Source organism: Penaeus monodon, chromosome 34, assembly GCF_015228065.2.
Source record: "Penaeus monodon isolate SGIC_2016 chromosome 34, NSTDA_Pmon_1, whole genome shotgun sequence".
NCBI lineage: Eukaryota > Metazoa > Arthropoda > Malacostraca > Decapoda > Penaeidae > Penaeus > Penaeus monodon.
The window spans coordinates 1512722-1512931 of record NC_051419.1 but is presented as its reverse complement, the minus strand read 5'-3'; positions in this window follow the sequence as shown (position 1 = coordinate 1512931).

Sequence of the window (210 nt, the reverse complement as noted above, 5' to 3'; positions counted from 1 at the left end):
TCCAAATTTTTTTGAAGATGTAGAAAAATAAAGATTTAGGAAAACAATACATAAAACTGGAGTACCTGCCACCATTTCCTGTGAGACGTCGAGTGCTTAATGCCTTTCCTCGCAGGCAACATGGACAAATTTCCATCACAATAGCTGTGAGGATCTTGCCCGGACGCTCGATTCCTAAATCTAAATGGAATTTTAGGTAAGCCGACTGGC